General features: G+C 38.1%; 1 protein-coding gene and 1 long non-coding RNA gene across 5 annotated transcripts in view; one reads left to right on the top strand and one right to left on the bottom strand.

Moving 5' to 3' along the window:
- Window positions 1-405: 405 nt before the first annotated feature.
- LOC308178896 lies at window positions 406-9253 on the bottom strand. 2 transcript variants are annotated; one of them, XR_013940024.1, is made up of 3 exons: window positions 7882-9253; window positions 7096-7276; window positions 406-3704 (listed from the first exon to the last, which is right to left on the bottom strand). It is a non-coding gene; the product is annotated as an uncharacterized lncRNA (long non-coding RNA). The 2 variants fall into 2 exon arrangements; XR_013940025.1 differs by having other exon boundaries at window positions 7096-7273.
- Window positions 9254-9393: 140 nt separating this feature from the next.
- ASIP (agouti signaling protein) overlaps window positions 9394-16167 on the top strand; it is a 73261-nt gene continuing 66487 nt past the window's right edge. Inside the window, exons 1-2 of one of the 3 annotated variants that reach the window (XM_080558347.1) lie at window positions 9394-9955; window positions 11331-11451. The gene's annotated coding sequence lies outside the window, so the exon portion shown is untranslated. Of the gene's footprint in view, window positions 11452-16167 lie in introns of all 3 variants that reach the window. The other 2 variants (XM_080558346.1, XM_080558345.1) reach the window with 2 other exon arrangements.

Genomic DNA, 16167 nt, shown 5'->3' with positions numbered 1-16167 from the left:
TTTCTGCAGAACTGTTGTGTGGCCATTTGATCCCTGGTCCTTAATTTGAGAAATTGATTATTCCTGCTCCACATCAAGCATCCTCCACACAGCTATACTCTTTCACAGGAAGCCATTGTCAGAGCTTCCCCCCCCCCCCTTTTTTTTTTCCAGTAGTTTTACAGCTTAGTAGTTTCATTCAAAAATTGTTTCTCCATGCTCACACAAGTGTCATGTTTCTTAAGCCAACACACAAAACAGTGCTGCTTCAGAATAGCCACGGGGGTTTTTTTTTTTTTGTCTTGTCAGCAGCTTGTTTAATGGTTGGAGAAACCAGTAGAAACATTACTCTCCCGCTCATCCTCTTTTTTCCTTTTGATGGTTAGGTGCTACACTTGCTGATTACATTCAGTCTTCTTCCTCAAATTCACATTGAAGTGAAATACATCAAGCCCACCTGATGTGAAAATCTTGAAATGAGCTAACCTCTGTACTAAGCCAGTGCAACATTAACATTTTTCCCCTGCTTACAACCCCCTGGAGGTCTTTCTAGACCAGAAAAATGGGAAATGGTAATAAAACAGCATTAGGTTAAAGTCACAAAAATACCTCTTACCAGCTGGAAAGGATATCTTGGCTAGGTCAAGAACATTTAGAAGTGGTGGTTCTCAGACATGTTTTAATGTCAAATACCACTATGGGTACTCATGTGCATCAGCAGAGGATAACAATTTTCAGCCCAGATGAGCTGTTGACAGCCTCCATACATTTTGTGAGTCCTTTGACAAGTCCGTCCCCAGAATAACAGCAACCTGCCCCATCTAAAACACAAAAACTCTCTTGAACATCACCAGGTAACTGCAACACCATCCTAGCCTCAGCAACAAGTTTGCCAGTTCCAGGCTTAGCTGTTGACATAGACCTGCCTTTAGTGAAGAACTAAGGTAGACTTTCATGCAGGTTATCTTTTGATGTGCAAGTTCTGAAAACCACAGGGTATGACATGCTGGTCACGCTATACCTGCATAACAAGGCAATCTCTGCACTCAGTGCTGCAGGGCTTGTTCCAGAATGAACACCCAGCTATTAAATTCTGCATTGGATATCTCCTCTGCCACATACATTCATTCTGGTCTCACTGGCAGAACACGCTATGTCAGCACTTCTTCCACTCTGTCTTACAAGTTGGATCTCTCCCCTTTCTCTCTAAGGGGATGTGTAGCAACCAACAGGGCCTGTTGGTTTCTGGCAATTACATTAACTGATATAGAAGCTAAAAATGCACTCCTACAGATGCTGGGAAAGGCCAGCCAAGTTCTTCCACATTATACTGTGACTGAACATATTGATCAACCAAGAATCAATCAATACAGCAAAACTTAGAACAGAGGTATAGCCTAATATAGTACCAGCTACAGCCCAGAGTGACCTATACCTACTGAGGCCAAGCAAGCCAACAGTTTCCTCTGTGGTAGAGACAAATGCCAAGCACAGACACCTAACTCCAGGAGTGGTGAACACAGCCGGCTCCAATAATTTCCAGGTCACAGGTCAACATCTGCTATTCTTTTGCCTCCATCTGGTGTACAGATGGAGATAGCTGTGTCTGCGCTTGGGAGGGCCTGAGAGCTCTATCTCCAAGTTCAAAGGCAGCCTTGCAAAAAGTGTCACTTGCAACTTTTATTTGAAACAGCTTCATCCTTAGAAGAACAGCAAAGCAGTATGGACAATATTAGCACTAACAGACCTGGACCAGTAGGACTGATCATTTGCACATACACATTGAGTTGCTTTATGCCATGCTGTCTTAAAAAGAAAAAAAAGCTACACCACATGAGGTTTTTATTATTTTTTTAAAAAAATCATTAAAAAATGAGACAAATAACATAATTCACTTCTGCCTATCCAGCAATCAAGTAGCTTAGACCCAACAGCAGTATTTAGGCTTCCAGCTTAGACACTTTTACCAACCCCCGGCTGGGCTCTCTGTGTAGTCAGGTGAGAGCAGCTTCTCCATGGCAGCCCTTTTTCCATTCTCTGTTTAGAGCAAATCCATGCTTTGCAGCCTCCAGATATCTAAGCCTAATTAAAAAAAAAAAAAAAAGAGTCTCCCTGATCAAACTTAATGCAATTTGTATCTGATGCAATTTCAGAGAGCATTCTCAAACACCTAATTAAGTTACTTACAGTGCTTGTATTGGAGACCCTAGGACACTGCTTATCCATTCCTGTTTAACTGCTACATCCTTTGTACAGTTGCTGATTTCCATTTGGCCATTCTTTATGTATGGCCTGCATGCTTTCTTTCTAGACATGCAGTTTTGCATCTGGTTTTACTAAGTCAGATTTATTGGTTGAATGGGCACAGGTTTTCATGCAATCCTGATTTGTGACATTTCCCTATTTCCTTCAGCTTTTTGTCTTTGCAAGACATCCTGGTGAGCTGCATGGAGTTTATGGACAGGGCTGATCCCAATGCCCATCAGCACCATCAAAGGAACACTTCAGATAATTTACTATTGCAAAACACCCAGTCTGAGAATAAGACACATCACTGCCAAGAAGCCCCAGGCTGCCATGCTGGACCATACTGTTGCATCTAAACATTCCTTTACCATGTCCATTCAAGTTCCCACTTGTACTCCTGCTAGTCCCCAGCAGGAATGCAGTCACTGAACATTCAACAGCCCCTGGAGGAAGATAGTCAAGGATAAGTTGGTTTGCTCTCCACTTAATTTGCCCCTCTCCACACACATGTACTGTCAAAACTCATCTTTTTTTGCAGTTTTGATGCAAAGTTTTGATTCAAGTCCAGCATCCAAGCCAAAGAAACATCCTTGTCAGGATACAAAGATGATTTGCTCATCACAACTGTTGCTTTGGTTCACATGGCTGACAGCTTTGTTTCTGAATCTGATCTAGAGACAGTGGCTCTGTTCCCATCTTGGAACAATACAGCTGTGTGTCCATGGGCAAGGAAAAAATCTAGCCAGTGAGGAAGAAATCCTGTGGACACAGTGCATGGAACTGGGCCCCTGAACCTGTTTTGTATCTGGCTTTAGTAAAATAAAGTATACATCTAGAGCCTGTTCCTGCCATAGGAAAGCACAATCTTGCCTCTTATCAACAGGGATTAAGGAATTTGTCAAACCACATTCCTGGTTGCATGTAGTTCACAGAGGTGTCATGATACAGTCAAACAGGAGCACAAGGGGCTGTAGTTTACAGTTCCAAAATATAGAGCCTGAATTTTGACCCTGGAAGCACACATGAAAAGATAACTCACCCCCTCCAGCTGCAACCCAAGCAGCTGTGGGTAAATGGTTACTTAGCATCATGGCCAGAGCTGGCAGACCCACATAGAAGGGCTTTGTCTGAGGATCAGCCAGTATATCTCATCTTCGCTCTTTTGAGGAGACTTTGACCCCAAGGAGAATGCACTGTTTACACTGTTTTTTTCTCTAAGGGCAAGAAATGTTCTCTAGTGCTTGGAAGAACAGAGTAAATGCGGAAGTCTGAGTTATGCAAGGTATTCTCCCAGATTACTGTTCTTCTACACTACAGAAAAAAAGTTAATAGAAGTCCAAAGTCAGGCACAGAATGAAGCCCTAGCCCTACTGAAGTCACACTTGCCATCATTTCCCAAGTACGCTTTCTGTACAATTTCTTCCTTTCTTCTGTTCTCCTTAATACCAACACAGCTTGGCGTCTAGTTATAAAACTACCTAAAATTAGAACAAAACCAAATGTTAGTACTGAGGGTGGGCTGCTCCCCTCCCTCCCTCATGTAGGCATGACAGTTACCTTGCTCCCTACCTTCCCCCTCTATGCTATCAAGAACACAAGTAAGATGCTCCAGCAGCAGCAACCAGAAAATTAAAAATTGATTCTGGAACAAGCAGAGTTGTGAAATATTTCTTCTCATGCTGAAATCCCCACAGATTTCCAAGCATCTTTCAGCAAATAGATGTTTCAAGGCACCTTCCATGTAGAAAGGTTTAAGCTGCATCTAATCAAGCCTGACTACTTTGGATTTAAATTCTCCAGACAGAAATTGTTACTAGACAAAAGTACCAAATTTTAAAATAAAAGTTTGTTTGTTTTCCCTTGGCCCGAGTGACTACTTCATCTTTCTTTACTTAACTACTTTTTGTCAGGTAGAAGTGTCTCAGGACAGTTACCAGCCACCATAGATATTCACATTTTTCCTTTGAAACAGATAGCAGAAAAGCTCCTGGACTTATAATCAGAGATTATCAATAAAAAGCTGAAGACTCTCAAAACATCTGTATGAAACATAGAACATATAAAATATAGTAATTTCATTGGGCAATATTCAACGTAAGCACATTTACACCTCCTGAAAACGGGCTGAATCTCACTCGGTGGAGAGGTTTTGACAGTGGTCAAAAGTTTTGGCCCACAAACTATATTTGGAGAACTTCTACTGCAGGGAAAACTATTAGGGTTTATCATTAACTCATCTGAAAGGGTAAGAATAGATGTCCATTAAATCTATAGATTATATTTTTTGCTAATAGCAAGTTGATAAAATTCTATTAATTAACAGTTTTCAATAAGTACTTTTTCTCCATCAACACTGATTCAGAACAGCAAATCCACAGGCATAGTTACTAATTAGGAGTCAAACTAAAAGTTTATTTTAATAATTGCTTTTATACTTCTTTTACCATACTACCTCAGTATTATGTATTTTAGTTCATCATTCTACAGTTACTGGAAGTCAAAATATTTATCTTTCAGTAACCACGGTCTCTCCAATTAGTAATTTAAGACTGGAATTCGGGCATGTAATCTTGGAAAGTCTGAATTATCTTAAACTTTTATCTTAATGCTTATGTTCTGGATGGAGTTGCATTCCTATGTTAACATATCCATCTTCTTTATCTATTTTCACATAGCTGCAAAAGTTCTTTTTATGATGTAGCCTCAATAAATGTCTTGAAGTTATTTTACAGCAGCCTCCAAGGGTACATTTTGACTTCAGTGGATCCTGCTCCAACACAGATGTTCTGCAGAGAGGAGGGTACAGCAGCCTCATCCTTACAGTGAGGCAGGCCATAGGGAAGCACTCACGGAGAGCAGGGATACCCATCTGTGGATCTGGGGGCCATGCACTGAACAGACAACTGCTGCAGGTTGCCCTGAGAGCTGGGCCTGTTTAGCCTGGAAAAGAGAAGACTGAGGGAAGACCTCATCAATGTGTATAAATATCCGAGGGGAGGGCGTCGAGAGGATGGAGCCCATCTCTTTTCAGTTGTGCCCAGCGACAGGATGAGAGGCAATGGGTACAAACTGAAGCACAGGAGGTTCCGGCTCAATACGAGGGGGCACTTCTGTACTGGGAGGGTGGCAGAGCACTGGGACAGGCTGTCCAGAGAGGCTGTGCAGTCTCCTTCTCTGGAGATATTCAAACCCCGCCAGGATGCCATCCTGCGCAATGTGCTCTAGGTGATCCTGCCTGGCAGGGGGGTTGGACTGGATGATCTTCAGAGGTCCCTTCCCACCTCGGCCGTTCTGGGGTATATCCTAGGTCCTCACTCCTCATTCCTGCACCAGTTGCAGAATTCAATGGCAACTGCAGGTCATTCAAATCTTCCTTTGCCAAATTTCTAAATTCCTCTTACATATCCTGCAGTATAAACATCTTGTGCTATTTTGTTTTAAACTACTATGTCCAAACAGGCTTTGAAAAGAAAGCAGAACCAGTATTTTGACATGCTCCTTGTTTCTGGAGCAGTCTGGAAGAGACTCATGTTTTCACAAGATCTCTCAGTAACCAAAAGACTTTAACTCTCCTTTACATCCTCTAAGTCTGCTCCTTCTTTTTAACTACACCACTGAAAGACCAAAGATGAGAACCAATAATTCTGGTATTCACATTGCACACAAAGGATTTATTTATTATTTTTTTTTAATGTACAGACAAGGTTATTTTAAATAACATTTGTGATGAATTAAGTGGAGACAGATTCTTATTGGCTGTCTCCCAGAAGACCTCTATTGCTTCAAAGTTTGCCAAACTACGGAAAATAATAAGCCTAACAAAGAGACTTTGTATTGTCCTCCTTTATATTGTTGTAGGAACGCAAGGATTTATGAGGACGTCCATCCTGATCTGGCTTTGAGTCTTGGCAAATAGAAGATATTGCTGACTTCCAAAAATTGCATGCTTTTTGAGGGGCACTGCTGCAGGGGTGAGCATTGAAGAGACTTTGAAGTGGCTGTCATGTTCACAGCATCAGAAAGCAACAATTGTTGCAGCTTTCCTACAGCATGTCTATGCTATGATTATTACTTTGCTGGTCACTAAACATCGGTCTCTGGCATTTGTTGCTTCTATTAACTAGTATTCGATATATTGCCTATCTGAATTTGAGTAAATATTATATGGATTTCCTTCAGACTTAGCTTGACTTGTAGAACACGCTGAAATTTAAATGTTGTAGCTGAAGATACACAGAATGTACTGTAATATATTCATTTTTAAAAGCTGAACACAAAAATATGTGAATTCCTAATTACATGGCAAACAACTAAATATCATAATTAAAGAGCATTTTATGACTATAAATATAATGGGGTAGAGCCAAGCTTAATCATTTAATTATGTAAAAATTTACTTTATGAAAGAACTTCATCCCTGTAAGCCTCGTATTGTATTTCACCTCCATGTTCTTTAACTACCACAATTGTTTCCCTTCAGGTTTTTTAAGTCAGATCAATTGACATTTATCTGTCCAGACAATGTGCTTCCTCCTTATTTAGGGTACCTTCTGCCTGGGCTGCAATTCTACTCTAGTCTGGGATTGAGAGTATTCTTTCTCTTACCATTCATCTTTGCTTTCTTCTATTTATTTATTTTTCCAATCCATACTTTAACCCTCTTATCATATCTGCTTTTGCTTATCAGCCACAGTGGAAACCCAGAAGTATTCATTCAGTTCTCAGGCCATATCCAAGTTACCTCCCATAGTTCTTTAACATCAATACTTTCTTGCCTTCAGCCCTTTCATTTTAAATAATCAAGCAATCTTTTTCTCATATAGAAGATGAGATTATTTATAAGCTTTCTTTAGGCAACACTGCACCTACCCACTGCATACAGATGCTGGCAGTTTGAGTCATGATGGCCATGCTCCTGAACAGCTCTTCACCCAGGCCTCCTCTTCTTCCATGCAGAAGAGGGAATGACCCTGCCAGCACTTATCTACCTCAGGCAGGCAATACGATTCCTTGAAATCACAGTTAGAGGTGGTTTGGACCAGAAGACCTGCTGGTGACATTACACCTTGTGAGCTCAGCCCCGGTGACTGGTACCAAGCCAGCAAAGAAGCGGTGTCAGACAGCTTGGAGCCCATGGTACCTTCAATTACTGCAGCTGCTTTTGTAGCAAGCCTGACTGCTGCTTCTGAACTGCACTGTCATATTTGTTGAAATATTACATTTTAATCTATTGCTCAACTTACAGTAACAAAGCAAAATAAAGATGAATCATGCATGCTTTCAAGAGAAGGAACTTCAAAATGACTGAAACATAAGACATCTAAGCCATCTTCTGCTACAGCTGCCATCCTGCCATTTAGTTCCATATTCACATCAGAAAGCAACAACAATGGGACTATCCTGGGGCAAGGACAAGCCAAAAGGCCATGAGCACAGCGCAAGCCCTCACCAGCAAGGCACAGTACCACAGAATCTAACAGAACAGCTAACAGAGAATTTAACAGAGGTACGCATCGCTAACTGGAGCTATCAATAATCCAAGACAAGGCCAGCAATGAACCAGGCCCAGGGTCAACCCGGGGGTCCAGTCAGGAGCAAAAGAAAGCAGGACTACACATGTCTGAAACCCCCCCAGGAGATATGTATGGGTACAACCTGCCTCCAAGGTGGGGTGGAGGTGTCTATCCAGCAGACCAGCTGCCTGCAGCATGCTTTCAAGGCCCATGCAGGACAGCAGCCCTCTTTCAACACAGCTCAAGCAAATACTGAAAAAACCGCCTTGAGCTTAAATGGGACTCAGGGGCTCATGCGGAGGGCACATGGGTGGGAGCCTCAGGTGAGCCTGGGTAGGGCCTAAATTAAGACCTATTAGTGCAGCCAGGGCCCTGACATTATGCATCTGTGCTCAAGGTGTGAAGCCCACAGACAACTTTTGCTGCTACAAACCCCTCCTTCAGTGTAGGCACGTACTAATATTCTCTGTGCTATTTTTGCTTAGCAAAGACTATAGGTTCAGTCTGGCTCCAGAGCTATTAAAAGTGTAATGAGATAGCATCACTATATCACTATCAAATTCCCGTAATTAGGTCTAAATCTGCAGAATCCCTACTTTCCCATCTGCTCATACCATATACAAAGGAAACATACAGCAGCTGCAATGGCACAGCCAAGGATTCCCAACTGCCAGCTGGAAGACTAGTGCTGAGGCTAGCTATAATCCGGTTCCTTGATAGACTCCGCACACATACCTGGGACTAGCATTTTTGGAGGTATTATTAGTCTCCTTGGAGAAACAAGGAAGAATAGGGCACAGATTTATCCATAGAAAATGTTGATGAATTTTTATTTTTAAAAGGGGAAAAGTAGGACAGGGAGAGAAGTGCAAAATAGTCTTGGAAATAATACTGCAAGAGAAAATGATGTGACTTTAGCGGTATGCAGGGAGAGGGGCAGGGCAGGGGGACACATGAAAAAAGAACAGGCAGCTGCTCCAGTTACAGCCTTCCCATTATAGTTCCTTGCCCTGAGCTCCCAGCATTTGCACCCAAGACTAGAACAGTTCAATTTCTTTCTTTTGATGTCCATGGATGGGATTGCTTGTCTTAAGCTAAAAATGAGTTGCTTGCAAACATAGAGATGGTCTGAGAATATACATTGCATAAACTGGCATCATGACATTGATCTTAGCAAAATTAGCTACATAAAAGAAAATAAAATCCCTAGTGTACACAAAAAAACTTGAGGAAAACATGGGTGACTTTTTTCATTGTGTCAGATTTCACAAATAAGTGAATATAAATTCATAATTCCTAAATAAATCTCAGCAGGTCATGGTTTCTACACTTTTGAATAAAACGGGATCTGCTTGAAATAGTGATGAAGGAGGAAGGAAAAGATAAAGAGCCACGTTCTTATGGTTTTAAGTAACCTAGTCCTTCATTTTCTTTCAATTTTTTCTAAAAACCCTCCCATTTATCAATTCCACTTCCACATGGCCTATCAATGATATGCTTCCTGTGTTATTCTTGTAATTAATCTGTAATGTACTTTCCAGCATTGGTGGAATTTAATGTTACCTTTGTCATTATATGACTTTACAAAAAAATGAGACAAAACAGAGATAGTTTTGTACAGTGTTCTGAATATTTATTTCCAGTTTAAGGCAGCAGACTAATGAAAGCGCAACATAAGCAATATTTGAGAAAGGAAAAGGTAGTGCCTTTAAAAAGAAGGATTTCTGAAGAAAGCTGCTTTCCAGAAATACAGAAGTTATGTCAGCCACTGGACAAACTGGTGTATTAGTGAGAATAAAAGGACATTGATAGCTTGGTAGTCCATGACAGGAGTCAGGGAAGCAATTCAAGCAGAAGCACAACTGATTGTAAAATGAATGCACTTCCATTGCAAAACTTCATCTCAGAGCAAAGGGACATAGTAGATAGTTTAAAAAGAGGCTTACGATGATGTGTTACAGTCCTACATCTCAGAGTAGGTAATAGGTAACAAAAAGAAGCCAATGGGTTTTATGTCTCAGGTCTTATTGAAAAATGCAAAGTGTATACACTCAAAGTGTAGCCTCAAAGTATTAGCGAGCTGGGACAGAAGATATCTCATAAGCTCCAGATGTCTTCCAAAAGAAAACAAAGACAAAAATTTCATATCTATCAATTTTAGACTTGTGACAGAGGAAAACACCCACAAACAAACACATTGGCATAATTATGATAAGGTAAATAAGGAATGAATCAGGAATAAAATATGAATAAAACGAGAATTAAATTAGAAGAGTGGAGCAGCAATTTGGCACTGCAAACATGTTAAAAACAATTGTATTTCACCTATGCTTAAAGAGTGTGTTTTAAAATCCTTGAAATGGGCTTGGTATGGATCTGAGATACAGTTCTGGCAAGTACTTCTGAGGATATTGTGGACAGATTGCCAGATAATATATTTTACAGCTCTTCTGTTCTCATTATTCTATTAATTCTCAGCTTCACTGCCTTTCAGGTCTTCTGCACTGTGATGACAAAGAATGATTTAGTCCTAACTGGCATCAGCAATGCTACTAATTTATTCCATATTTACTGTAGCTTTAGAAAAGTTTTGAGGGAAAAACAACAACAACAACAACAACAAAAAACAAACAAAAAAAACTTTTTATCTACAGTATTATAAGGTGAGAAGAAATATGTTCCAAAAGGCAAGACTCTGGTCTGCAAGTTGCAAGATGTCCTTAATTTATTAGTAATTTGCAAAAACTGCATAAGAAAAAGACTATATTAATGCAAGTTTTAACTTGAAAATGGCAAAAACAGCTAGTCCTTGAGCTCAGGTCAAAGAGCTGAAAGAAAAGGCCTGCAAAAATTAGTTATGCCCCTTTGACATGAACGCTAGACCTCCTGTATTTTTACAAAACCAGATTCAATTTGAAGGAGACTGATGCAGACTGAACAACTGAACCCGTAAAAATACATGGGTTTGTTGCCTGATAACTGCAGGACTAGACCCTGAAGCAGGTGAGAAAAGGAAAAAATACACACACACAAACAAAAAATAAAAAATAAAAAATAAAAAATAAAAAATAAATAATAAATAAAAAATAAAAAATAAAAAATAAAAAATAAAAAATAAAAAATAAAAAATAAAAATACAAACAGACATAAAGCTCTGAAATATCACGTCAGCCAGGTTATTATCAGGTATCGTAAAGAATGCTGTCTTTCTGCTCCAAAAAAAACAAACAAAAATTGACTGATTTTGTAAAGAGTAAATCTGTACCTTGATTTTCAAGGGATAGGAAATGAATCAAACTGACCTATGAATTTCACTGAAAATTAGAACCAGGAAAGAGATCCTAAACTATACTGCAATCATTGACTACATCTGGAAAAGAAAAAAAAAAAACATACTAAGATGACTGTACACTGGTGTATTTCCTTCTCAGATGAGTTACATTTTAGAGGTAGCAATAAAAGCTTCTCAGACAGGGGATCAGAAAACCGATGGATTTGTGGTGCAGGCAGTATTTTTGTCCTTTGTTGACTGTTTTGGGGTTGACTCTTTTTTTCTTTCTCATGTTTGCATGCGTGTGCATTTTATGGAAGATGGTGCCAGATTTCCTCCTGTCTGAGAGGCTATAGCTTCTTAAAAGTGAAGGCTGTTCCAGTTACACCAGAGAGAATCCGGAGTCTTTGAGTTGAATGATTGGATCTGCTCTCTTCTCAGGTAGGAACAGAGCCTGTTGACTGTATTTCTCAAGTGTGTAACAAATCTTATTCCTATTCTTTCCTGTTCCTAAGAGTCCATTTATCTCAAAATCCTTTAGAGATATTGCAGGTTTTAGCGGAAGATGGAATCTCTTGTTTGTTCAGGAAATTGTTTTGTGCTGTTCTGTATGTTTTCTTTTTCAGCCCCAAATGTATGAAGACTTTTGGGAGAGGCTAATGGTTATTGTGTGATTAGAAGATAGCCAATTCATGCGTATCATTTGTGAAGGCAACATTTTGAGTTAAAACTGACTATTTTAATGGCTAACTGATCTTTTGAATGAGTTGCTGATAGCATCTATCATTTATGGCGACTAGAACATTAACTTGTTTTGCAGATAGAAAACCATCAGCTTTGCTATTTAGCTAAGCCTATAAACAGAGGTGCCAGAAATCACCTTATATTTTGAGTTGCTGATGAAAACACTAAGTTTTTTTTTCCTTTCAATACCTGTGAATCTACTTGTACGTAAAGAAACTCAGAAAACATTCAAAAAGTATTTAAATGTACTGATCATTGGGTATGACAGTGTGTACCTACAGGGTTCAATATGACAGTTTCTGTTTGGAAGGAATTTATTTTTCTCGAATTCTTTTCCAACAAGCACAATCTAAATTATCTTAGATTATTAATGAATCAAATTTGAATGTGATTATTATTGGTAACATAAAGCAGAAGATAAATAAATTTCTATGATATGCATATGCAGCCACACAAAATTCCAGTTGATGCTGCACTGATACTCAATACATTTTAATTTGAAATACATGCTTATGTTTTGTAGTATATTTCTACTTTTTTACTTTCTGAATCATTCTCAATTAAGATTTTATTATCCACTTTTAATTCTGAGTAGAATGCACAGAATCTTTTACCGCTTTAAAATACAATGTGCTATTTTTCCGAGACTCTTGGATTTATGGCATTTCTTGAACTACTGAAGTAGCGATAAAGAACAGTGGTTTTCTTCCTATTTTTATACTTACTCTTTAACTCACAGTTTTGTAAGGATACTTGGGAAATGATTTGACCAAATGATCTTTTACTGTGTTATTTTAATTACCAATGAAACCTAAATGTTTCCAACATGCAGTATGTAGGGATCATCTGTTTTATTTATTTCATGTTATAAGTAGATAGTAATAAAACCTAGCTATAACAAAAACAATTGATATTAGATGTTCTAAAGGAACCTTGAAATACAAAAAGGACCTCTTTAAAACTAATGAACGTATTTTTCCATGTTTTGCTTTGTCTTTCTTTTTTCTTAGTTTTCTCAATTAGTATTAATTTGGAATGTATCAAAAGATTAGAGAGGATAATGCAGCTCATTTCTTAAAGTTACTGCGTTTTACAAACTGAACTTCCTTAAAGCCTTCTGCTAAGAAATGTTTCACTTTTCCTGGGAAGATAACTGCAGCAATGACATATGTCCATTTACAAAACTCTTTAGAAATTCTTCTTAAGAACTGCTCGGTGACTTCACATTCTCAGTATATTGCAGGTATCTACGAGGAGATGAAAGTATGTATCCATATCAATAGATTTTTTTTATATTTGGGGGAAAATCCAATGTCTGTCTTTTAAGAGTATTTCAGTAACTGTTTTTCTCTATATGTACCTAGAATGTCTGATGTAGATCCTGCCTAGTCTGATTCAATTTATTGCATTCCAATGTCATGGAGTTCCATGATGACAGTAGATTGTGAACTAAGTACCCAGTTCCAGATTATTTTAAAATAAGAAGCCCAAGAAGTGCCATCTTGTTAAAACTCCTATTACAGTTCTTTTTAGTCTTAAAAGTATAATAATGCTCAAAGACTGCATATTAAAGTTTCAATTGAAATGTATACTTATAGCAAACTTAATGCGTAATGTTCTTTTCATGATTTTACTAATGTCACAGATATGTGCTAGCTGTGCATTTACAGATAGCTTTGAGTTATTAAAATGGCAAAATTAATTTCAAACATACTATAACAGTTTTAACATTCTGATTTAAATTGTTGCTGGAGAGTTCTTAAACAAGAATTAAGGTGCAATTTAAACAGCTTTTCTGTTTCATTTGACATCTATTGAGATGTTTTAAAGTCTATAACTAAGCACAGGTTAATTCTTTCCTGGCTCTCACATAATTAATAGATTTACTCCTTATTTTTTCTTGCTTTCTTTTCCAAAATATAAGTTTTATGTGATTGGCTTAAAGTTGTCTTTCAAAATGCCATATTTCTACCCCTTTAGTATATGAACCTTGCTTTGCACAGTGCATTTCAACAGTCTTCATGTTGAAGAAATGCAAGCTACGAGTTTAAGTCTTTTTCTCAATGTAAAAGTTAAAGTGGTCTTACTGTCCGTTCATGTTCCGTATGCACAAAAGCAGTCTAAGACTTATACAACTGTAGAAAATAACCTTGCTATTTTTGATAAGGTGGAGTCCTTTTTGAAACATGTAGTTGAAATCTGAAACTTTAATTTAGTTTAGGAAAGAAATAAGTACGTATCTGTTTAGAAGGCAAAAGCAGCCTTGCAGGTAAAATTGTACTTGCCTCATTGATTTTTTCAGATTTTCCATAAAGTTGAAGAAACAAAAAATTTACTGATAGAGAAAGCTGTTTCTGCTCATGAAACAAAAACAAACAAATAAACAGAAAATAAATAAATAAATAAATAAAAGTCTAGATTCATATTCATACCAGGAACAAATTTTAACAATGTTGTAGAGCATCTCAAAGCTTAATATATAGTTAAGTACTGACAGGAATGGAGTTCTCACTGTCCTGTCAAAAATATGAACTTCTTACATATCCAAGTCATAAAGGATCTTAAATAACCATTGCTTTTTAATAACCTGAAAATTAAACTCTTACATGTTTACCATAGTCATCTTTCTTAGAGTCATGCTTTCAATCTCCTATGTGGTATAACAGATTGTTATCATATTTGGAAACTTCTAAATCTCATTTTCTAAGCAACTGACATCCACAACTCACTCAATGTCTCACTGAAACATGGAGAATCCTCCCTAGTAGGTTGGTGAGGTGAAGAACCTTTCTACAGAGTTTTCCATGTGGGACCACAGGTGTCAAAAGACATGTCGAAATGGTCCATGTCTTGCAAAACCTGATTTACGTGCTTAACTTTACACACTCCAGATGGGATAATTGGCTTCAGTAAAGTGTTGTACAGTATTTAAGCAAGGATTTTTATTATTATTGATAATTATAGTGTATATTATATATTATTTTAATTATTTAAACAAGTAAAAATATCTTTGTAGGATCTAGGCTTGTCCACCATAAAACCAAAATCAACACATTTCCAGTCATTCTGTAGACCGAAACCCAGCTTGACTCTCCCCTGCTCCCCCTCTCTCCCAGTCTCTGTCTCCATCCCCAGCCCATCAGCTTCAGCAAGTGTTTGGCTTCAGGGTTGGGGTTTTGGTGTTGTTTCAGATTAGTACTTTAGAAGTGAACTTAGAATTTTCCTAGCACAGGTAAATGAGCAAACTCTGTTTACAGCAATGTTGGACACCATCTTATAGTACTAGTTTATCCAAGAACCCATTACTGCATTAATTGAAAGCAGGAGCAATAATTTTTTAAAGTGGCAGAATAAGTTTGAAAAGTATGCCCAAGGTGAAAACGAAAGACAAGAGAAATGTATTAAAGGACATAATTGTGGGATCCAAGAATGTGCAAACCCTGTGGAAATCCATACCTGTACTTCCATTTAACGATGACATAAAAAATTTCCAGTCTAAACTTCCTGGGGAAAGAAAGGAGGAGAAAGATTCTGCAAGATTTTTATTTTTTTCTTTTCTTTTTTTACAAGCTATACAAAATTCACCAAAAATTTTATTTTATGGAGACAAAATACACTAGCACGTTTGGCTAAAAGAAAGGAAATGACAATGTCAAAATATAACACTTATGAAAAATGTTGCCTTTCAACATTTCCTTTATGAAATGTATTGACACCTTCATTCTGTGTGTACCTTAAACAAAAGTGCTAAAGAATCTAGGCAACAGACAGGAATGTCAAGATGTGTTCATTTAACTAAAATTTCTTTTGCTATTTTCCCTAATATATTTGATTTTTAAAAATATATAAAATACAAAATCAGCACAACGTATTTCATTTTCGAGGAAAGAGTCTGTGGTGCAAACACTTTGAGAAACTTTAATTTTATTTTGTGTTTTGATGTTAAATAGGAATTATGGATTTGTCCTGGATCTACTTTGATATAATTTTCTCATCACTTTAAATATTCTTGGAATAAGGGTTTGTTGCAGACCTTCTGGTTAGAAAGCCTTGCTCCCCATGGTATCTGAAGTTAGAAGGTCAACCTGCATCTCCTTTTGGGAAGGGGTACGTTTGAACCATGCCTGGAGCCCCTTAAATGTTTTTCTTTTCCATGAGAAATCCTCTGTCCAAGAGTAAATGCCTGAAGGCACACACGACATGGACTCCTGATGGCTCTTCAACAGCAGGGCCTTTATTACCATTTTTCACCACTACGTATACTTTCCCCGTAGCCCCACACGCTGTCCGTGCGCCCGAATCTGTCTTACCATTGGTTAGAGACCCTCAGACACGCGCCTCGAGCCAGCCAGAAATTGGCCACTGCCCAAAACTCATCTTTAACACTGTAGCCAATTTACTTTATCTCATCCT

The sequence above is a fragment of the Anser brachyrhynchus genome (genome assembly GCF_964034855.1).
Source record: "Anser brachyrhynchus genome assembly, chromosome: 16".
In the NCBI taxonomy this organism is placed as follows: domain Eukaryota; kingdom Metazoa; phylum Chordata; class Aves; order Anseriformes; family Anatidae; genus Anser; species Anser brachyrhynchus.
This window is presented reverse-complemented; position numbering and strand designations above follow the sequence as displayed.